General features: G+C 41.5%; 1 long non-coding RNA gene across 1 annotated transcript; it reads right to left on the bottom strand.

The window, feature by feature from the left end:
- Positions 1-2,582: 2,582 nt before the first annotated feature.
- Positions 2,583-22,094, bottom strand: LOC147914752 (uncharacterized). Its single transcript, XR_015554956.1, has 3 exons — positions 10,748-22,094; positions 4,264-4,368; positions 2,583-4,092 (listed from the first exon to the last, which is right to left on the bottom strand). It is a non-coding gene; the product is annotated as an uncharacterized LOC147914752 (long non-coding RNA).
- Between the last annotated feature and the right edge of the window lie 113 nt (positions 22,095-22,207).

Here is a 22,207-nt window from a genome sequence, read left to right as displayed (position 1 = left end):
TATCAATTGTCAACTCTGGATTTTCAGGAATGCATTGTCAAAGTAGGTTGTTAGAAGTTTTTAGAGAGGGTAGATAGCTATCTTCTGTAGAATTATTTGACTATTATCACCTGATAAAATAGAGTGGTTTTGTTTCCTGGGGGCTATAATGACTTGACCTTCCCAACTTGTTGTTGAACAGCTGGTCTTTAGGATGCTCCTCAAAATTCTATTTATCCAGCATTTCTATTTGCCCAAAGTAGGATTAAACACTAAATTTGCTTTTCTCTACCCTCCATTTCCAACTGAATAGTTTCCTTCTCAGGTTGCCTTTCAGTGCTTTCTTTGATCTGGCCCTAGCCTATAGTTCTACCCTTTTCCTTCATTATTCCTTGTGGTAGGCAGCTGCTAAGATGGCTCCCAATGAATCCCACCTCCTGACAGTCGTGCCCATTTGTAATCCCCTCTCCTTGAACATGGGTTGGACTAGTGATGTGCTTCTATTCAGCAAAAGTGATGGCACATCACTTCTAAGATTAGGTTACAAAAAGACTCTGGCTTCCATCTTGCTCTCTCCTTCATTTGTTTTGAGGGAAACCAGCTGGCATCTTGTGGACTGTTCTATGGAGAGGCTCATGTGGCAAGGAACTGTTGTCTCTGGCAACAGCAAGAGAGGATCTGAGGCCTGCCAACAGTCACATGAGTAGCTGATCTTTCGGATTTGAACCTTGAGATGACTGTAGCGCCAGCTAATACCTTAGTGAGAAGACCCAGCTAAGCCCAGCCTAGATTCCTGACCCAAAGAAATAACTGATGATGTTTATTGTTATAAGCTGCTAAATTTTTGCATAGTCTGTTACTCGGCCATAGATAAAGAATACATTCTCCATCATATACCCTATGCTTTTGCCAAAATGTATTGCTCTGTGTTCTCAATACAAACCATTTCCCATTCAAACTGTTCCTGCTGCCTGGAATGTTCTTCATACCTCCTCTTCCCAGCCATTCTGTGTATCTAAACTCTATCTTTCCTTTGAGGCCCAGCTTAAATACCACACCTTTCATTAATTTTTCTTTATTTGAGACTCCCATTTGAAACTGATCTCATTCAACTTTGGACTCAGTGCTTTATAACTATCTTTTTGTGTCGTCTATGTACTAGATTTTATGTTAGGGTCTTTTCAGGGTAGAATCTGGCTAATGACACCCAGCCTTGTCACTTGTAAAGAGAAGGTACTTTTGGAGTATATGGATAAATTAAATATGTTTTTTCTTTATAGTACCTATCACCATCTGAAATTTTGTTAAATACATTTGTTTACTTGTTTATTGTCTCCCTCACTAGATTGTTTAATCTGCTTTGATCACTGTTAGCTCCAGTACCTCCAACAGTGCCTGACAATATATTTTTGTTGAATGAATAAATGCAGGAGTAAATAGTTTTGAGTTTCTCTAGGACCAGGAGAAAATATATTACCCAATATGCCTAATATGTTACATAAACATATTATCTAATATCATCCCTTACTGGCCAAAGCAGAACTCTTGATTTCCCTAGCAAAACTGTTCCTTTTCTAATTTTTACAATTTAGAAGAATAGCACCACCATTCACATGGGAACTCAGGCTCCAGATCAGGGAGTCATCCTGAGCCCACCTTTTCTTCAAATATCTAATCCATCAGCAAGTCTCGAGGGCTCCGCCTCCAAATATATTCAGAATCCTGCCACTTGTCACCATCTCCAGTGCTCTGGTCATAGTCCAAGTGATCGTCACCTTTCTCCTGGATCCCTGCAAGAGCCACAGACTAACTCATCTCTAGACTTCCATTCTTGATGTTCAGTCCATTCTCCACCCAGCTGTCAGAAGGATCTTCTCAGAACATAAATCAAATCCCTTGTTTAAAGGGATAAATTATTTCCCTCACTTAAAGCCCTCTAGTGACTTCTAATTGCAATCAGAATAAAATCTATATTCGTCACTCATCCTGATCTTACTTGGTTGTGCCCCTGCCTACCTCCTCAACCTCATCTCCTACCACTCTTCTCCTTTCCACTATGTACTAGCCACATTGATTTTCTTTCTGTCCCTAAAACACTCTAAGTTATTCCCTTTGCAGGGCTCTGCACTTGCTTTTTCTTCCACCTAGAAATCTCCTTGCCTATACCTTTGTGTCGCTGCCTTCTCATTATTTAGGTCTCAGCTTAAATGTCACCGCCTCAAAAAAAAAAAAAATCTTCCTTGACCATCCCAGCAAACATTGTCCATTGAATGCAATCTCCATTTCCCCATTGTCCTATTTAATTTTTTGTTGCATTTTTTCATGGTATGAAAACATATTATTTAATCATTTGTTTATTTGCTTATGATCTCCTCCCCCTTACCATATCTTCCCTCCCAAACCCCTTTCTGGAATGTTAACTCCATGGGGAAAAGTCTTTTGCTTTGCTCATCATTGAATCTTCAGTGCCTAGAACAGTGCCCGATATACAGAAGGAGTTTGTCGGGAGGGGGAAATTCTTCCCTTCTACCCTTCTTGTGTTGTTATGGCTGGACTACTAATAAAATTGACACAAGACCAGATTAACAGGAGAAAAACCCAATTTAATCCATACATATTGGAGATCATAGAGAAATGATGCACTGAGAATGGACAAAGCAGGCAGTATATGTATCTTTTACACAAAGAAACAATAAATTTGTGAGGAATGACAGGACAAAGAAACTTAGGTTTGAGGTATGTAATAAGAGAGAAAGTTAAACAGAGTTTAGGCTTGAGGTAGTAAATTGGCAAGGTTTGCTTATATAGGCTTCTTGGCCCTGAATTCCCTAGCTCTGATGATAAGGATATAGGGAGAGCACCTTTCACATGGGAGATTTATTTCCTGTTTTCAGGGGAACAGAGACAGGATGGTCAAAATTTTGGCCTTTTTTGCATTGCCTGCTTCTCAAGTAACTTTAATTCAAAATAATCAATATGCCACTGTGGGATATTTCGGGGTGGCCTCCCTGGACACCAACAAGTTCACTGTTAGTTGAACTAGTACATTTAACTTTATCCCTCAGCACCTAGCACATAATAAATTGAATAAGCATCTGTTGCAATGGCTTGATGGTGGACAAGGACAGGTTTTTCTTGAGCTCAGTCATCTGTAAGCCACAAGCATGAGAATTGATTCCAAGACTTGCTTTCTAATGGCTTCATTTCACCTAATTAATATGCCCTTTTGTTATGTACACAGCCTGACTTTCTTGTCCAGACAGTGCTATTCAAAATTCAAGTATGCACATTGGCATTATGGAGAAATAGTGAAATTCCTCCCCCTAACATCCCCCATCTCCCTTCAAACCACACCCTTCCCTTTATTCCAATGACTTCCATGTTTTCTTAGCATTAATATTTCCCAGGTTCCACACCAAATTCCTTTCTCTACTCTTTTTTTTTTCCTTCTTATCATTTTATATATTTTATTCTTGGAATTATGTTTAATAGGTGCTCCACAAATGAAGTGTTGTATTTATATTCATAAGACAGCTTCCAAGCCCAAAGCCATTGTATTAACTCTGTGAGCACCCTGGTGACTTGAGCATGTTTTTCTGGTGTTGAAGTATATACCCTATTAGGTAGCAATTGCTGTGTAACAAGTTATTCCAAAATGTAGTAGCTGAAATTCTGAAAGTTTCTACAAATCAGAAATTCAAGAGCAGTTCAGTTGTGTGTTTTGGCTCGGAGTCTCTTAAGAGGTTGCAGTCATCGGACAGCTAGGTCTGTAGTTATCTGATAGCCTGACTGGAGCTGGAAGATCTGTTTCCAAGGTCACTCACTCATATGCTGGCAAGTTGGTGCTGGCCAGTTGGTTCCTCTCCAAGAAGGCTTCCCCACAAGCCTGATTGAGTGTCCTCATGACATGGCAGCTCATTTATCCCAGAGCAGATGATCCAAGAGGCATCAAGGCAGAAGCTGTAATGCTTTATAAACCAGCCTTGGAAGTCACACTTTATATTTCCACCATATTCTGTTAGTCACAAAGGCAAGCCCTGATTCAGCGTAGGAGGGGACTATACAAAGATGCGACTATCAGGAGGTGAGGATCATTGGAGGCCATCCTGGAGGCTGGGTATCATAGAGAAGTTGTCAGCAGCAGAAAACTTTTTATTGCAAGAAACACAATATGCCATTGATAATAAGGACATTTCCTATCTCATATAGTAGAAAGTCTACAGGTAGGGCAGTCCTAGGGTTAGTTCTTGGCCTTAATAATCTCCTCAAAGCCTAACAGCTCACCATCTTTTCACTCTGACCTCTTTGGCACGCTGGAGATGTCTCCTGTCATGGTCACACGTTGGCTGCAGTGGTTTCAGGAGTCGTGTGCAGACAGGGCCACATCCACTGGAAAAGAAAGGAGTGTCAATTCTGTGAGTCAATTTTATTATGAGAGATAACATTTCCTGGAAGTACTGCTGTAGATATCTCAGATCTTATCATCCAGAATTAGGTAACATAGTTGTGCATAAAAAACACATTGTATTTGAATCCATATGTTGGCAAGCATTAATGTTTTGTCAGTGCACACTTCATTTCTCAGCCAGAAAAAGAAAATTAGGGTGCCCACAGAAACTCAACCTTAAAAAAATGTTTTAAAATATTTAGATAGTTTTATAGACATTTTAGTATAAACATATTCAATCCTGTCAGAACTGTAGAACTTCCAGAGTACTTTGTTTCTCTCATCTCCTCCCCAAATAAAGGGGGAAGGAATGGCTTGACTAATGACCTTTTTTGTGGTATTGACTCATTGGCCTTTTCACATGACTCTGGAATGGTCCATTTTGCTAGGTGTGGTATATACTAAAGAAGGTGGATGAAAACATTGTCAGCAAGATGAAGGATTTATTGACTATGGCTCTTGTACTAGGTAAACTGACACCTGCTAATTAGCAATAGGTGGCTTGGAAAGTGAAATGTGAGAGCAAAATCACGGATGTGAGTACTCACGTACATGCGTATGGTTTATTTGGAATGTGCCAAGGTTACACTAAGGATCAAGAATTACATAGAAAACAAGATGTATATATGCTTAGTAAAGAAAAGATTCATATGTTTTATCGAATAGCATATAATGCTCCATTCTTTTGAAAAATTAAGATTTTCAGGCTCTTTTACAATTTTCCAAAATAGGGTGATTTAAAAATACATTTATTTTTATGCTTCTTAATAGTTAGTGGTCTGTTTTCTTGTCCAAAGAGAAATGACAGAGACTAAATGATGTGTTTTACTCAAACTCCTAGTCCACAGTGGACTTTCACGCCTGTCCTTCAGTCAGTTTCTGGATCTTTCTTTGCCCAGGGCTAAGATACTAAAATTGGGATTTATTAAAATTAACATACCTGCAATTCTGGTTCTTAGATGGAAAGCATTTTAATGTCTGGGCTTGGTTCTGGGATCTTTACTCAGGTAGAACTCCCACTGTTTTGCCTGAAATCTTTGGCACCTTGTGTCTGATTAAGATGCCAGCATCCCTTTCCAAGTAACCTCATTTTGGGACACCTGGAGCTAATGCCACTTCCCAAGCCCCTCCCCATTCAGTGACACCCACCCAGAAGTACAGTCCAGAACCAAACAGTCGCTGGAAATGTTAAATGTTTGTTTTCTTGAGGTGAACCACGCGCATAACACACCCCTTTTGAATGAAATAATGTCATTGTGTAGCCATTTGTCACCCCTGGGTGGATGAGGTCAACAAACTCCCCAAAATTGCTGTTTCAGGAATAAATTTTATTCGTGGTTGGAAACACTAAGTAGGGAATGTTATGGGACAGGGAAAATAACTTGTTTATTTTCCTGGTGGAGAAGTGGGGGTGAGTAAAACACAATTGGGCCGTGTACACGCTTTGTGTGAACGCCGACACGGTACGGTAAATGAGGAGAAGACAAGGCGCCCATCAGAACCGTGTCGTCCCTTTGTCTTCCACTCCACCCGGGAGGTGGGGCGGCCCCGTGTCATGCGGATCTGAGGTGGCGGGGCTGAGGGGGCCGCGGCGCCCCAGAGGCGAAGGCGGAGGCGCCAGGACGCCGCTCCTCGCCTCTCAGGATGCCAGCCAGGCACGCAAGGTCGAGGGCAAGGCCGCGCGATGGCGCGGAGCTCCAAGAAGAGGCGCGAAGGAAGCGAGGGCAGCCGGCTCGAGGACGCCCGAGGCGGGCGGCGCCAGACCGGAGGGCTGCAGCGCGCGGGGCATGCGCAGCGCAGCGCAGCTGGGGGGGGGGACGGGGGGGAGGCACCTCTGCAGGGGCGGGGCCGGGCCTCGGCCAGAAGGCGGGAGGGAGCGCAGGGCGGGGGTGTAGGCGACGGCGGGAGAAGGTGGGTGGGGCGGGTCTCGGCGCGCAGCCTCAGTAGGTCTCCGGAAATTTTCCACTAAGACTCGGAGCGCCGGGGCCTGCGCGCCCGGGGCCCACGTGACCATGATTCACTAGGTGCCGCCTTCCGAGCCCTGGGCGGGGATGCGAAAAGGAGGGGGGGCGGGGACGAAGAGTTTGGAGGGAAACGGGGGAGAGGAAGAGGGAGGGGTGGAGGGAGAGGAGGGAAGTGATGGGCGGGGGGAGAGGGAGGCAGGAGAGAAAAGGTGGTGGAGAGAGCAGACTGGAGGTGCGGAGCGCGGGCCTGTATCTCGGCCTCGCCAACGCCCCCTCCCGCCCAGCTCGGCCAGCTGGGAGGCTGCCAAGTGCGCGCCAGCCAGGCTCGCCCCGAGCGCGCCGAACACTCGCCGGCGACTTGGAAAAGCTAGAGAGCTCTGAGACGTCAGGGCTAATCGCGGGGTGCTTTGAGGAAAGCCGCACGGGGGCCTCAAGGCCCCGCGGAGTTTTTGCGAACTCGCCAGGCCGTGTAGGGATGCCCTGCTTGGGAGACAGCAGCCCCGGGAACGCTCACGCCTGTTGGCATCTGTCCGCGCTTGTGTACGTGGCTCCTGACGTGGAGAACTGTGGTGTGGACTGCGTGCACCGGAGGGAGGGACGAAAGGGTGAGGCCTTGGCCCATCATCTGTGCCTTGGGAGTCCCAAAGGCACTGGTATTTGTCAGATTAAACCCCCAGACCCACGAGGAAATCCTAGAGGCTTCGGTGAACGTGGGATTTGTAGTGCAGCTGGTTCCAGATGGTTCCCCGTTAAGACTTTGGGAAATCGGCATACCAAAGATTTCCTCTTATCCTTCTGCTGTGTTGAAAAGACATTACCCAGACACCCCGCCCAGATCTCTGCTCTTGTAAGAAAAACACTTATTACAGAGTACTCCAACTGTTTCATCTGTCGTGTCCCTTTAGGTTCTTTCTAGTAATTGTGACCTTTTCCTTTTCCTCAAGTCATTCCATTAAAGCCTTTGAAGCAAATTAAGAAAAAAAAAATACTAGCCTGAATTAGAACGTTAAGATCTTTGTTTACCAGCTGCGTTGCCTGGGAAGACAGCGTTGTGGGTTCGCCCTTCGGGTTTCCTCACAGCCTCGTGTGGGGATCTTTTTCTCTCTCGCTCCCAACTTGAGACAAAAGCACAGACTAGAGAAAGCTGCCGGACCTGCCCATGTCCCTTATTTTCCACATTGGTTTTAACTTTTCCGCCAGAACTATGTGTATAATTTTCTCATGGGTTTATGCAATTAGGATTATTGAAATTAATAAGAATAGCTAATATTCATGTAGTGCTTGGCACAGGCACTATTTTAAGTTCTTTATAAACATGTAAATATTTAATTCTCTCATCAACACTGTGAGGTAGGGGCTATTATTGTGTCTTTATCCACCTTCCTTCATTCCTTACACATAAGGAAACTGAGGCAAGGATAAGTTAGATAACTTCCCCAAGGCCATCCAGCCCGCAAGTGGAGGAACTGGAGTCGAACCCAGACCGGGGGAGGTAAATCCCATGCTATGGTCACTATGCTATAGAAATTCCCTACTAACAAACGTAATTGTATTGAAATGTTAAATTTACGTTTTGGTAGGGTTTTTTTCCTTTTATATATTTAGCTTTCTTGAAGTTTATTTTGGAGAGATGTCTAAATTTAGTTTGGATAGAAAACCATACACAACTTAAAAAAGAAACTCTTATGAAGAAATCATGCATTCCAAGGCAGTATTACATTTTTCTGACATGGAAGATTATTGAAATATTTGACCTAGGGACTTATTTTTCTCAGGAGAAATGTTTGTCTTCATATACCTTTAGCCCCTGGTACATGGTAAGCCCTTCAGGAAAATGATGAGGTTCTTCAGTCGTCAGTATTCGATGAATATATATTGATTGAAATGTACTCAAGAAATGAACACCCTTGAAATGGTCTATGACATAATGCCAAATGAAAAGGAAATTTCCAAAAGATACGTAAATATAGGATAGATTCAATAGGAAGATACTATGGGTTTTTTTTCTTTCTTTCTGGAACCTTCTTTTCTGCCCTTGAAATCTTCCCTGACACTCCAAAACTGGGTTAGAAGCCATCTGTGTTCTTGTGTGGCACTTACCACATTGTATTCTCATTGCTTGCTCACCTGGCTCTACTTCCCAGGAGATTCTTAAGTTTCCTGAAGGGCAGGCATGCTGTCTTGCTCAACAGTGTGTCCCCAGGGCTCAGCACAGTTGTTTGTCCTAAAATAGGAATTCAGCAATACTGGTTGCAAGGATGAGTTTACTGGTTAGCCTTGTCTTGTTAGGATGTACTGAGTTGGGATTTAACAGAAACGGTGAGACCAGTGTACCCTCAGGAACACAGTCTCTGTCCAGTCTTGGTCCATACTGAACTCTCCCGACTTCCCTCCTTTCTTACATTTCCTTGTATTCTTTTTCCATACTTATCTGTCTTTACCACTAGATATAAACTGCCCGAGGCCAGGCATGTATGTTTTGTTTGAGTGTGTATATATCCCATTACCCTACTTGTTATTTTGCACATAATAGTTTTTTGATGTTTATTAAGTAAGAACAAAAACAACCTCTGAAAAATTCTGTGTCCTGTTAGCTAACTTGATTTCAGCACCCAATGAATGGTCAGAGGTTTAATAACCACAGCCTTAATCTTGATTTCCCAATTTGGGGTCTTTAGCATGAGAGAATCATAGGCTTTTTTATTGCTGAAGGAGACCTTATAATTGCCCTGTCCAATACATAGCCACTAGCCACGCAGGCTATTTAAATTAAAATTAATTAAAATTAAATAAAAAATTAAGTTCCTCAGTAGCATTAGCTACATTTCAAGTGCTTGATAGCCACATGTGACTAGTGGCTACTCTTTTGGACAGCACTGATATAGATATTTCCATTATTGCAGAAAGTTTTATTGGACAGAGCTGATAAGTTACAAAAAAAAAATAAGTAAAAGAGCATAGTTTTATTAACTTAAATATATCGTTATTATTAAAAAATATTTCAGATTGCTTAGCATAAAATTGTTCTTTTATGTACAAAGAACATCACATTCATATTTCAGTTGTGTGTTATTTCATCTAGGATAAAATTTTCTTCCTTAACAGTTGTGTTTAAATTAATGCACATTTAAACATATTCAGAAGAACTGACGCTTCAAAAGGATTCCTCTTTGTATTCTCTTAAAGTGAATATTTACCCCAATCGATCCTTTGTGAATCTTAACCTTTTTCTGTTTAAAAATACTCTAATCGACTTGAGTCACTGCTCAGGTTTGACATTCATTAGATTCGGCGTGCATTTTAAGCTCCCACGATTGGGAAACCAGAATACTCAGTAATGTTGGTAAAGGACAAATACCAGATAGTTTGGGGCTGACCAAATATGTGTCTAATGACATCATACATGCGACACAGACAGTTCTCAATTTACAAACACTCTATTCAGAAGCAGCCCAAGTATAAAACATCCTGGTGTACCTTCTTGAAACTCCTCCTTAGAACAATATTGCCAAGGTAGCCGTTGTACAAACAAATTAGTAAATAAAAAAATAGATTGTGGAATTCTCAGAGAATGTATAGCTTGAGTTGTGGAAGCAGTAAGGAAGCTGTGAACGCACTGGGGAATTAGTAGAGGTTATTTCCATGGTGGCACAGATTTGCTTAAGTGGTAACCCCCCTGATAAAAATAGTCTAGTTCCATCTTTCCCCACCAGGCCCCGCCCCTCTTTGCTGAGCATCTCTCCCACTCCCCCCCCCTCCGTCTTTTAGAATTCTCTGGTTTCATTTGTACTCCAGTTTCAGTTCTGTCAATTGCAAAGTTTTGTGGCCTTAGGCAAGCTTACTAGTTTCTCTGAGCCTCAGTTTCCTAAACTGTAAAATAGGAATAATAACATGCCAATTGTCAAGAATTAAAGGAAAACTTATGTGACAATACTTTATAGGTTAGAAAACTAATATGAAAACAAGGGATTATGGTTATATGTATTAATAAAAGTCAAAGACACCCCCCCCCCCCCATCAAATGGCCATCTGTCACATGCACATGATGGGAATCGGATTCCCTGGAATATTTAAGCCAGTTGATGGCTTGAAGGTTCTTGAAGGGGCTGGGGGTGGCTGTTCTGGGAGGTGGAAGAAAGATTTAAAAAGGGAGATGGAAGGCTGTGAAAGAAAATAGTTCAAATATGGAAGGAGGTTGGGTAAATACCACCTTTTCCTTTAAGAAATGAGTGTAATTGCTTGCATTTTCTCTTTACTTCCTTCTTGTGTTTCATTGATTATTCCTAAGGCTAAGATTTCTACTTTACATTCTAATTCGTCTGACATAGCATGTTTTTAAAAACTTAGCATTGCTTACTTTGATTTTCCAGTTGTCTTCTGCTGATGGAGTTTCTGTGAAGGGCAAATTTGAAGTACAGCTGGCTGCCTCAGCACAGGGGTGGGAAGTGGTGGTCGTGGTTATGTGGGCCTGAGCAGCCACACTTTAGCCCTCAGAGAAGCACTGTCAGTCACAGCTATTTGCTGACCTAAGGCAGAGGCAGCGGTAGGTAGACCAGACGGAATCAAACCAAACCAAGCAAAAACAAACAAACAAAAGGGAGGGGGGAGAGAAGGAGAGACAGAGAGAGAACAGAGGAGTGGAGGTGTGTCAAGAGGAAGGGAAGGATACCAGAGAAGGATGGATGACGTCAGTAGTTGTAAACACAGAACATGTATCAACTCATTTAAGCATCATGACAATCATGACAATGAGGTAAGCACTATTATTATTATTATCTCCATTTGATAGATGAGGAAATTGAGACACAGAGATGTTGAGCAACTGTTCCCAATCTCACAACTCCTAAGTGGTATAAGTAGGACTTGAACTCAGCCAGTCTGGCTCTGGAGTTTTTGATCTTAATCACTACTCCAGCAGGTCTCAAACTTTGTGGTCTTAGGACCCCCTCCCCCCCTTACACTTATAAAAGTTAAATTGTCCACAGAGTTTTGGTCAGGTGGGTTATGTCTATTGATAGTTACCATATTGGAAATTGAATCCTATTTACTTCATTTAAAAATAATGAACTCATAATATGCTAAAATAAATAACATTTTAAAGTGAGAATAGCTATATTTCTCAAAATGAAAAATTTAGGCAGAAGAATGGCATCGTTTTACAAATTTCTACACTGTACTCTATGTCTTTTGGTGTGACAGTGGTTAAGGAGGGAGAAATGAGAGAGACTGAAGGGTACAATTGATGGGAACTCAAGGCCTGTCTCAGTGAGCGCCAAAACAAGGGATTATGGTTATATGTATTAATAAAAGTCAAAGACACCCCCCCCCCCCATCAAATGGCCATCTGTCACATGCACATGATGGGAATCGGATTCCCTGGAATATTTAAGCCAGTTGATGGCTTGAAGGTTCTTGAAGGGGCTGGGGGTGGCTGTTCTGGGAGGTGGAAGAAAGATTTAAAAAGGGAGATGGAAGGCTGTGGCCTGTATGAGGAAGAAATGATAACTAAAGAATTGTCTCTGAATAGTATGGAGCAGCATCTGGATTTTCATGCCTACTTTAGTTCTCAATAGGTTGCTTGGATTCTCTCTCTCCCTCTCTGTGCACGCACACTTATATACACGGAAACATACACACACACGCACATATATAAATTTGAGGTTCAGTAAAAAACTTTGAGTCTAGGATAGTTTCTGAATTGGAAGGGATTTTAGAGATTATCTGACTAATCCTCTTATGGAGGGAAGCAGCCGAGACAGGGCGGGAACATGACTTACCGCTGGTGGAACTACTGGTTAGTGGCAAGACTGGTGGTAGAACCCAGGTCTCCTGTCTCCTCATTCCACTTCAGAGTGTCATGTCGTGGGAATTAATAAATCGAATTATTCAGCCATTAGATAAATCTGTTTCCATCAGAAAACTGGTGAATTGACAACCATAAAATCTATGGTAAATTCACATGCTTCCTCAATGCCATTGTGAAAAATTGCCCTTCTCCTCCCCAAATTGCCTCTCCCCAAAAGGTCTTGGTTTGTTTGATATTTTGTTAGGACTCGTTACAACTTCTTGCTTATTGTCTTTTGTTTCCTGAGTAGTGCTGAAGAGAATATGGGCTTGATACTGGAAAGAGGATAAGAATATGAGAACCGGCAGTTCTGAGACATCTGAGAACACTGATTGGCCGGTCTCTGTTATCTGCAGGATCTGCTTTTCTTGAGGATGAGCATATTTTGATCCACAGGTTTCCAAGACAAGCACATTCCTGCCAACATGATCCCTGGACAAGCTGTTCTGGAATTTGAACTTGCTACTGAAAAGGGGTTAAGTCCAGGACACACACACTCGTTTTGGTGGGGGGTGAGCCGTAGTTGGCTATGTTAGCACCTCATTATACAACAGTTCCAGGATAAAGTGATTCCAGATGTGCTCTCAGCAAGGACCTAGTACTTATGGTTTTAACCCGTTAGGCTACAATCTACTCTCTGAATTTTGGAGAAGCCAGAAGTTAGTTAATTAACTAGTCATTCCTAGTTACTTTGTAAAGTTGATTCTAAATTGGCTATAATTTGCAGTATGCTTCAAGTTAGCTGATGTTAGCTATATAAAACATATATATTTACACATACACACATGTATTCATGTGTACATATATCTTTAACAATGATTAGAAGTTCATTTTGAGTACTGGTTTAATGATCATTGAATTCCTTTGTCCTGGAAATTTCATTTGGAAAAGTTCAGAAAATATGTATCTAAGAAGTAGTATTCTAGTTTCCTTCTTCTGACTGATCAAGCTGCTTCTGATTCTGAGGAATAAACATCATGCGGAGTTTTGGTTAAAGACCCCCCTCCCTTGGGCAGAAATAGGGGAAAACATATTCTGCAGAGGTTCCTGTGTTGTTAACGAGGGTGGCAACTTCAGCCAAGCGATCTAGGTATGAGCATGGACTCAGGGTCCACACTGCCTAGCTTGATTCCTGGCTCTGCTTTTTACTAGCTGTGTGCCTCAGTTTTCACAAATGTTAAGGGATGAGTAATAACCGGTGAGGATTTAATGAGTCTGTACTTGTAAAGAAAGCACTTAGAACCATGCCCAGCACATAGTAAGCACTATGCAAATGTTAGCTTCAACAAATTAAAAAATCTCAAAATTTATCTTTGCCATATAAGAGATGCTAATATCAGGTGGCAGCTTAAGCAACACATCACTAGTTAAAAGAAAAATGATCCTTGGGATTAATCCTTTCTTGTGAAACGTCTTTGAGGTGGTAAACTGGGGCTAATCCAACTGGGTTAAAGTTGGAGGGCAAGATGGTGAGGAAAGTATAGCAAAGGGATGCCGTTGCTTGAAGCCTTGGGCTGGGACCTCTCTAGATAACGATTTGTTTACATCATTTCCAGTTGGAGATAAAGACCCTTAGTAAGGGAAGACAGATTATAGTTGGTGTGTGGATTGTCAAGCATTTGTAGATTAATAATGTGAAGGGCTTCCTCTGGAGGAAATGGAAAAGTTGTGATTTTCACTAAGTCATGTAGGGTGTCACTACTGAGTCAGCCAGGTAGGGCCTACTAGTTTTTATCAGTGACATTTAGCCTTGTGCTGGGCCTTTTGCTTGGAGAAGGCTCCTCTTTCTCCTGGCTGACACAGTCCCAGGGTGCAGGGCTTGACAAGTGGAGTACAGGCTGGATTTCAGCCCCCACCACCTCCTCTACGCAGGATTTGGTGCAGTTCACAAACTGCACACTGAATGTGGCAGCCCTGAAGGCAGGTTTTTTGAACATTAGTTCCTACACTTCAGCTTGGGAGATGTGTTGTTCATTGTATTCAGTCTTAGTCTACTATAATAGTTGGAGTTGGGGAAGAGATGGTCCAGTGGTTTTTGTCATTGAATCCAATGGGCAATTGCTAATTACTGTGTAAGATAATCCACAAGCATCTTGCTGACAGTCCAAGACTGTTTTCTATCAGAGGTTTTATTAAGGCATTTAATTTAGGGTTAAGGTCCTGCTGAACCTTATACGAGTCTAAAAATGAGGAGAAAGGCACCAGAATATTAAAACCTTTTAGCCATAAATCATATTTCTGCTATGCCATTGGTCCTTTTATTCTACATGTGCTTATGATTTAAGATGATGCATTTTCTTTTCTTTCCAATGGTTTGCAAGCTGTAACTGAAAGACTGAGTGCTTGGAAAAAGCCCTGGCTAAAAACCAGTCAGTCTATTGACACGGAATCATTTCAGGAGTGGCCTCACCAGATTTGTGGGTTTTGGCCTCTCTTGTTTCTCATCCAATATTTCTTTTCAGTATTATCCACAGTTAAATTCCTCATTGGACATGCAATAGATTAAAATCACATTAAAGTTTGGACTTTAACCAAACACAGCAGAAAGTCTTGATTCTTTGACATTAACTCCCCAGATTCTTTCCTTACAGTTTCAGTGGTTCGGAACTTTGGAAGATGTGGATCAGGTAATAGCTCTCCTATCCCCTACAAAGAGAGTGCCACCTGCAAAAAGGCGCTTTGAAGTTTTATTGTTTCAAATATATTTACTCTCATTCTTAGGGAAACATGAAATAACTTCTATTGTTTTATTTTTATCCCTCTTCATTTAGGAACCTTTCATTTCCATTCTCATCTCCTGCCCTGTGTCTTTTCCATTCTGAAATGTGTAGGAACTCTGCTTTTTAGCTCACTCATAGTGTAAGCATAGCTCTAGAAACAGTTGTTTCAATTACCAAACTGCTATCTAATAATAAGTAACGGGCACTCAACACATTACAGGTTCTAAAGTACTTTCCAAATGCATTATCACATCTAATCCGCCTGAGCTTTTGAGATGGCTATTATGATTTTCTCCATTTTTACACACTGGAAAACTGAAGCTCAGAGATCCATATACTGTGCTACCCAAAAGATATAGGAAGAGAACCAGGCTTTTCATTGATTAAAAAAGAGGTTTGTCCCCATGTTTTCCATGGGATTAACCAGCACTACAATTTAAAAACATCTTTTTGCTTGCTTAATTATGTGTGGCATGGTTCATGTGTGGGAAACATCTACATTGGTAGCTAGCCTGTGAATATGTCCCAACTTATTTAGAGAATCTTTTGGAATGATTTAAAATTCTTATGGTTTTCAACTTAGACCAAACAAAAGGACAATAAACAACTCTTGGGCAAAATTTACAGTAGCTAGCATATCTGCAGCCCTTTAAAGGAATAGTCAGAGAACCTTAAATTTCTGTTTTGTTTTGCTTATCATGTGCCCTAGCTAATTTGACATTTTCACTTTTTCTAACTGTTTTTCAGGATGTGTGGACACTCAGGTTAATTTTGAGCTGCTTTAAGAATATCCAGAGCCTAGCATATAATAGGCATTTAATACATTTCAAATAAATGATTGAATTGTTCACCATATGGGCAAATGGCAATTTGTAAATAAGGACCCCTAAGTGCAAAAAGTCACGTTATGTTTATTATTTTAAACCAGAAGCTTTTGACGTACTCTGAAGCGGTATAGAAAGGAGGAAGGACTCTGGAATCTGAAAAGATCTGGGTTTGAATCTTCACCCGAGCACTTACTGCTCATTACTACACCTTCCTTAGGCAATAAATTCTCTGATCTTCAGTCTCCTCACCTGCAAGTTTGGGATTATATTATCTACTTTGCAAGATTGCTGTAAGGATCATCTGAAATAATGTATACAAAGTATCCATCACTATGCTTGATGCATAAAATGTGCTCAAAATTCATGCCCAGCATTTGATGAAGACAGAGATAGCTATTGTGGCTCTAAGTTATTGTAATTTTAAAAAGATATTTCTGAGTCCCCTTACATAGAAACATGTGAGAGGAATGTGAAGATACATTTAAAATCCTAGCTCTGCAAGATTCGTACATTTGCTATTGAGGCAGTGACAAGCCCAAAGAAGATGTGCAAAGACTAATTTAAATCCCATCCCAGAAGTGCAGTTCATGTTGAGGACTGGGAGGGGCAAGCAGCGTGGAGGTGCTAGGGGAGCAGTGTAGACGAGGCCGGGACATTTTTCAGTCTCACCTTGCACACCCGCCAGTGACCCAGTGGTAGGGCTTCCTCCTGTGTCTTCGGGAAATATGGAAGCTGCTACCAGCTACTGACTCTAACCAGGAGGGGAAAGAATTATTAGCCACTGATTGCTGATGGTAGCATTATACAAAGAGGAGTGAGATGGCCAAGTCTCTTACTGAGGAAAGACCCAAAGTCTGTCAATATTCATAATCAACCAAAGTCATACAGCAAATTTTTTAATATGATTTGGGATTATGACATTTTTAGAATTTGTATGTTTAACTTAGCAGTCAAGTTCCCAATGATCAGATTGTATATTATCTGATTAACCTTTGTATGTAAAAATCAGCTGCATAATCCATAGCATAAAATACTCATCTTGATAATAGCAATTTAACAGACTATTGTAAATTTTACATAGAAGAGCAAAGGGCCAAAAATAGGTAAGATAATTTTGAAGAAGAACGAGGTGCAGAATTTTTCTTTAATAGATATCAAGACTTATTGTGAAGCTGTAGTAATCAAGGCAGGAGAGTGATGGCCAAGACTTAGACATACATGCTGATGAGAGAATAGAAAGTTTAGAAACAGATGTACACATATACGAAAGCTTGAGACATAAGAGAGGTCACATTGGGGAAAATTTCGATGGCTCAGTAATGGATTTTGGTACAACAGGAAAAAAAGTAAAATTAGATTCCTATATCACACCATACACAAAAATCTAAGGCATAATGTGAAAAGCACAATTTTTAAACATCTAAAGGAAAATATTTTATGAACTTGGTATAGGTAGGGGTTTCTTAAACAATATACAAAAAACATGAAGAAATACATGGATAAATAAACTTGACTATGTTAAAATTTGAAACTTCTGTCATTAAAAGACACTTAAGTGAAAGACAAATGAGCAAGTAAGAAAGATATTTAAACATAAAAAAAATTCTTGCACAGATTATATAAAGAAAATAGAGAAAAGACAACCTAATAGAAAAGTAGGTGAAGGATATGGACAGGCACTGCACAGAAAAGAAACCCAAATGGCCAATAATCCTGAGAACATTGGGGCAATGCAGAATTAAAACCATCAGAAGATAGGATTTTACATCCACCAGAGACCAAGTGTTGGTGAGGATGTAGAACCAAGAGAAATCTCATGCTTTGCTCATGGGAGAATTTCACTGACCCTAGCACTTTGGAAAACAGTCTCACAAAATCTAGCACAGTTGAAGGTGAGCCTGGCATACTGCCTGCACCTCTACTGCTGGGTTAATTCTCTAGGGAAACTCGCACAGCACCTGCCACAGTCCTGGTGCAAAATAAGAGCTCAGTAAGTCGATCTTAAAAGAAGAGAAGGGGGGAGGGAGGAAGAGAGGAAGAATATTTGTGCCATTGGCTTCTTTTTGCTTTGTTCTGGGTGTTGTGGGACTGCTTCTTCCTTGCCATGGTGATCCCAAACCACCCTACAGGTCTGACAATTCCAGTGCAATTTTGGGGCTCTCAAAAGGTTAGCCTCTACATTGCCGAGATTCTAGTGTGAATGGAAATAACAATTTTCATGACTGATGAATTGAATACATTCTGTAAATGTATTTCCTTACAGAATTCACAGTGGTATAAATACTAAGCTCTAACTGCATATTTTAAATGACTCTATCTAGTGTATGAGATGTGCCAGTACATTATGGGTAGCATAAAATATTAGTTGTTACTGGATCCTTATAATTCTATTGGCAAGGAAAGGTGAGACCTGATGCCCTGAAAAGATAAGATGTCTTTATTCAGGCATATGAATAATCAAAAAATAATCCACTAGTTTAGGAAGAAATGTATATTCTTTTTAAATAGTAAGTAATGATATGCACTAAGCCGTTCCTTTTATAACGTATATTCCTAAGAGCATAGAAAACATGGCAGCTCTTCCCATAGCTGGAAGAATGTGTGGTTACCCTGGCAACGGCATCTTGGTTCCTGATTCCAAGTACCACCTGGTGATTTCAAGTCTAACAGCTGTTCAGCATCCACATTTCCATTGAGGACATAAAATGTGTTCATGCATCATCTCATGGAGCATTTAAGAAAAAACAAGCTTGCAAATTTGGGGAAGAAGGGAAAGAAATAGCACTACATGCTAGCACAGCCAAATGATGTTTAAAAGCCCTAACTGCAGTCTTGGAAACATGCCCAAAGCAGCCAAGGCCACCATATTAGGGCTGTAGAATTGTGAGACAGATTTTCCATCAGAACTCTAATGTTCACATAGGCCCAGTAGCCTAAGAACGTTTTCTTATCCCTTACTCAAAATGTGTACTTTTAGGTGGAATTGGCACTCTCCATCCTAATAGGCATTTAAACAAAATGGTTGCGCACGCATCATCATGAGAGGTAGGGGAATATGAAGTTTCCTGCTGGTTTCTCAGTGCTCCTAATTTTACCCAGAGTATTGGGACCTTTCTGAGATCTAGTCATATTAAAAAAGCCAAATCCTTTGGTAATTTCCAACAGAATGAATTTTATGAGAGCTTCAGAATTAAGTAATTGAGTGCTAGAGGGAAAGAATAGCATTGCTAGACTGCAGGGGCACAGTAGGCTAGGGAATAATTTCCTGTCCTCTCAAAAAAAAAAAAAGACTGAACAAACAATTTAAGATGTATGTTTAAAATTTTTCCTTTCCCTTTTTTCCCTGATTATTATGATTCTACACATATGGAAAATTTAGAAATAGAAAAAGTTTATAGGAGCCAGAAAAAATCACTGAAGATACTAACATTGTTAATATATTGGAAAATTTCTTTTAATCTTGTATATGCATTTTTCCACCTTTTTGCTGCATTTTAGAAGAGCTACTCAAGTTATCCATCCACACTGCAAATGATTTTCTGCAGTATCAATTACGATCATATTGCTCCAAAGGCATACTTTAATTCTGATATGGCATTTTGGGTTTCTGTGCAATTTTTTCTTATACCAGTGGCTTCATATTCTTTTTCTCCTTTCATCTTAGTCTATTCATTCTTGAATTTCCTTCCTCTTATTTCATAGAGATCGTCTTTTCATGCATCTCTGTTTAGGACACCAAACAAGATATCAAAGTTTTCTTTGGTGCTGTAGAATCTTTTCAAAGGCATCGTGTTGCTTTTGCCCTGCGTCACCCTTGGATGGGGAGAGATCTATCCAGTTGATTATAAATAGTGTGTACAGAATGTCCCTCTCACGGTCCACTTGTAGCCTGACAACTTCTCCTTTCTGAACTAAACACGGAAGGCTGGTTATGTGCATGGCCTCTGTCCAGTTTTCAGGGCGTAGGATTCCTTCCCTCAATCACCCCATAAATACCTGAATCCCTACTAGGTGCAGACACTGTTGTAGGTGCTGGAATAGGTCAGCGAACAACACAAGCTTATATAAAATAAGTTAACCTGTAATTGTATAATGTAGATGATAATATTAATCTTCTGGTAAGGGAGTTAGGAGGTCAGGGAGGCAGTTATTTTACCAAGGGAGCCAGGGAAAGAGCTCCAGACTGGTCAGGTAATATTTGAGCTCATGGAATTGAGGGAAAGAGTTCTGTGGTTATCTGGAAGAAGAACATTTCCAGAAGAGGAATCAAAGAGGGCCTTTTAAGCCATTCTAAGGCTTTTGGCTTTTATTCCAAGTGGGGTAGGATGCCATTCTAGGGTTCTGAGCAGAATGAAGTCCCAGAAGCTGAGTGAATCAAGTGTTTTAAGAAAGAGGAGTGACCATGTGTGGCAGGTGTGGCTGACAGAGCAAGTGACAGGAGGGCTGAGAGGGGACTGTAGGCGCAGCAACATGGAGGTCACGGGTAACTTCTACAGGAACTATTTTGATGAGGTAATGAGGGTGAAAGCTGTTTGGGATGGATTCCAGAAAGAATGGGAGGAGCTGGACAGGAGGCAGACTATAGGCTACTCTTCAGAGGAGTTTTACTCTTAAAAGGAAGAGAAATGGGGTGGGAGCTGGAGGAGGATGTGGGACCAGGCAAGTTTTTTTTATTTTTAAATGGGAGAAATTATTATAGCACATTTGCATGCTGGGCGTGGTCCAGTAGAGAAGAACAACTCAATGATGCACGAGCGAGTGGACCATTGCCATAGCAGTATCCTGGAGCAGGTGAGAGGTTGGGCTGCAGCGCACAGTGGCAGGAACATGAACCCTTCAGTCGTGGCTACAGGAGGCGGGCTGGGGTGTGGGCACAGAGCGACCCACATGGGTGGGCGCGTACACATCCACTCCGTGTGGCTCAGCTGGACTCATGCCAGCAGTTGGTGTATTTGACAGACTCAGGTGCCATTTGCCATTCTTTGTACTGTGTGCGCTAGAGCGCTCTAGAAAGGCCAGCCCTCTGCCCCTCCTCTGATAGGCCCCCACGGACAGGTGCTATTCCCAGGCCTCTTCTTGCCCTCACCACTTCCTTTTGGTAAAGCAAACACTACATGGATGTCTTTCTCCTGCTCTTTTCTACATTGGAGCCCACCACAGGGAGGATTGTGTGAATGTGTCCTCCCCAGGTGGAGGGGACCTCCAGGTGCATGCAGTGGACAGATGGCCTTGTTACCCTGTTCACTGAGTAGAGGCTTAGAGCACCCAGGAGCCTGCTCCTCCCGCCACAGCCTCTGAGGGGCTGCACGTGAACTGTACCTTCCTGTCTGTTCATTCTCCAACCACCTTTCGGTTAACACTACACTTTTTCCTTTTGCTCTTTCTTTTGTGTGTGTGTGAGAGGAAGACCAGCCCTGAGCTAACATCCATGCCAATCCTCCTCTTTTTGCTGAGGAAGACCGGCCCTCGGCTAATATCCTGCCCATCTTCCTCCACTTTATATGGGACACCGCCACAGCATGGCTTGACAAGCAGTGTGTTGGGGTGACCCCGGGATCTGAACCCGGGCCGCCATAGCAGAGGTCGTGCACTCAACTGCTACGCCACTGGGTGGGCCCCTCCTTTTGCTCTTTAGATCTGGGAGAAGCAGGTTTTTGTGCTCATTAGATTGCCCCTAAGCAGAGGATAGTAGAATTTTGAACTTAGATGGAACCATTCCAGGACCTCTGGTTTAACCCTCTCCTTATGCACATTGCTTTCTTTACCTGCTATGCTGGCATCTCAGGCACCACCTAACATTTACTTCTAGAACTTTCTACCCTCAATGCAGGAAAACATACGCACATGCACACACACGTGTACAGGTCTGCTTTGTTCCCTTTTGGAAGAAGCTCTAAGAGAAAAGATGTGAGGGGTTAGCCTGAAAAGGACTCTCCCTGCTACTCCAAGGGCTGTCATTGCGATCATTGTGTGTGGCCACTGGAGGTAGGGCTTTCGGGTGCATCTGGCAGTTACTCTATTTATGATGCATTCTCCTCAAAATCTGCTGCTTGCTATTAGTGAGCAGTACATTCCAAGTGGCAGATGTTTTCTATTACACATACATGACGTGTGTTAGGTCTCCATAAACTATTGTGTCACGTCATGGCTAATCGGTTCAAATTCTGAATTATAATGAAGCGTTATTAAAATGGTTCAGAGATATAGATGAATGAAAAGGGTGTTTCAAGAACTAAAGTAGGACACATGTAACCAAGGCGTATATTTAGATGTTACTTAAACATGCCTTAAAAATTAAAGTTTAGGTTAAAAGTATTTAGAAAAAATAATAAGGTTTAGAGTGTACATATATATATATATATATATATATATATACACACACATATATGTATGCATGTAATATACACACATATGTATGCATATAT

The sequence above is a fragment of the Ceratotherium simum genome, chromosome 17, assembly GCF_057802395.1.
Source record: "Ceratotherium simum simum isolate JZ-2026a chromosome 17, ASM5780239v1, whole genome shotgun sequence".
Lineage (NCBI taxonomy): Eukaryota > Metazoa > Chordata > Mammalia > Perissodactyla > Rhinocerotidae > Ceratotherium > Ceratotherium simum.
Note: the sequence above shows the minus strand (reverse complement) of the source record. Positions and strands in the feature narration are given on the sequence as shown.